We start from the raw sequence: 2,390 nt of genomic DNA on the forward strand, positions 1-2,390 counted from the left end.
AAAGTGTGACTTCTAATTATCTTTGTAAAATTTATGGTGAATTTCTAAAGTCAGAACAGGGGATCCAGAAATTGCTCTGGCCCTATTTCACAAAAATTTAAACATCTCATAAAATATAGCTCATATACCTGTTTTGCTTATTCGATATGAAAATAGACTCATCAAGCTTCGATTCCATAACTTATTCATTATTTAATTCAATTTCTACTATTTTTAGTGATTTTTTAAACTCACATCACTGCTGCTGTCTGAATCTATTTTATGGTAAATTTTACCTATTTCATGGTTTCCATGGATTAGCTAGCAATTTGACATACATAATACCAAATATGATCATGATTAGCCATTCCAATGGCTAATCATTACCAAGCATTTCTATTTCCATACCACTCAATAACCATATCATAAGACCATACATATAAAATGATTATAATGCTATACATGCCATACTCAAAATATACAAGCCATTATGCCAAGATGGTATACGGATAGTGTGAGCGTGCCTCCGACCGTTTCCGATTTCCGAGCTGGCTTGTCAACACTACAAGGAATGAAAAGGAGGGAGTAAGCATAAATGCTTAGTAAGCTCACATGCAAATAGCAAGTAACATAACCATATAAGCAAACATAAAACATCATTTGCATAATCATCACCAAAACATTCATATCACCTTTTCATTTATCATCTTACCATATTGTTGTTATATCGAGTTTTCAACCCGAGGATTAAGTACATACCTGTTCAAATTATCCATTTCACAACACTTACCAATACGTCCCTTTCATCTTGAGTATTCCTCCATTTGAGTAGAACTTTACCCGTTGAACACATCGGAATATAATTCGGATACATGGAAAGTTTGCACATAAGTGCCACATATGTAGCCAAGCTACCATGTAACCCGCCCATAAGTGAACTCGGACTCAACTCAACGAGCTCGGGCGTTCGCATCCATAAGTGAACTCGGACTCAACTCAACGAGTTCGGATGCCTAGTTACATCTCACGAACTCGGACTCAACTCAACGAGTTCGGACGCTCGCATCCATAAGTGAACTCGGACTCAACTCAACGAGTTCGGATGCTCAACCATCCTAGTGACATGTCACTTGTATCCTAATCCATTCCTGAGGTTCAACGGGACCTTTTTCCCAATCATGTGTCTCAACCATCTTCTACGGAATGCCGATACCGATACTCGGTAGTATTTCACATTTTCCAAGTATATCACATAATTTGACATATTATCAAACAATTATCACAAGTATAATATTTCATAATAATTATCATATCATTTAAAAACATTAAAACATTTAAAATAATAACTATGTTACCAACATTTACATATGAACTTACCTCGTATGCGAAAATGGCTATTTTTACCATTTCTTCCACAACTTGGTATTTTCCCCATTTTAGCCCGAATTTCAGTTTTCCTTGCTCTATCATTTAAAATATAGTCTAATTAGGACTCACATTATTCAAATTGACCCAAAATCATATTTTGGAAAAATTACAATTTTGCCCTAAACTTTTGCATATTTACACTTTTGCCCCAAAGCTCGTAAATTAAAATTCAGCCTATTTTCTTATGTTTTATGACATGCTGATCATTTTTCCTTCTATGGCAACATCAAATTCTCACTCTAACATGTACTTATGACTATTAGGTATTTTTACCGATTAAGCCCTTTTGCTCGTTTTCACTTAAAACCGAGTAGCACAAGTTGTCTAACATAATTTAAAACCTCATATTCTATCATAAAACACCAAAATACACAAATTTCACCTATGGGTATTTTTCCAAATATAAACCCTAGGTTAAATTATTGCTAGCATAAGCTAAATCGAGCTAGGGACTCCAAAACGTAAAAATCATTAAAAACGAGGCTAGAACAGACTTACAATCGAGCTTGGAAGCTTGAAAACCCTAGTCATGGTTTCTCCTTGCTATATTCGGCCATGGGGTTGAAGATGAGCAAAATTGGCTTTTAATTTTGTATTTTAATTCATTTTACCCTAAATGACCAAAATGCCCTTACTACTAAACTTTCCAAAATTCCATCCATGTCTAATTTTGTCCATAGACTTAGAAATTGGTAAAATTACTCTTTAAGGACCTCTAATTAATAATCTAATTCAATTTTATGCAAAATACTTCTAGAACACAAGTTTTACAATTTATTCAATTTAGTCCCAAATTTCAAATTAAGCACTTTATGCATAAAATTTCTTCACGAAATTTTCACACAATCATGCAATCATATCATAGACCTCAAAATAATCATAAAATAATTATTTATATCTCGGATTTTGTGGTCACGAAACCACTATTCCGACTAGGCCCAAAATCAGGATATTACAACCTATTTTCTTCCTCTCTCTCAAAC

At 33.9% G+C, this 2,390-nt stretch overlaps 1 long non-coding RNA gene across 1 annotated transcript; it reads right to left on the reverse strand.

The window, feature by feature from the left end:
• Positions 1–257: 257 nt before the first annotated feature.
• On the reverse strand, positions 258–1,433 carry LOC128296320 (uncharacterized). Its single transcript, XR_008286889.1, has 2 exons — positions 1,357–1,433; positions 258–541 (listed from the first exon to the last, which is right to left on the reverse strand). It is a non-coding gene; the product is annotated as an uncharacterized LOC128296320 (long non-coding RNA).
• Positions 1,434–2,390: the final 957 nt, after the last annotated feature.

Source organism: Gossypium arboreum, chromosome 8 (assembly GCF_025698485.1).
Source record: "Gossypium arboreum isolate Shixiya-1 chromosome 8, ASM2569848v2, whole genome shotgun sequence".
Taxonomy (NCBI): domain Eukaryota; kingdom Viridiplantae; phylum Streptophyta; class Magnoliopsida; order Malvales; family Malvaceae; genus Gossypium; species Gossypium arboreum.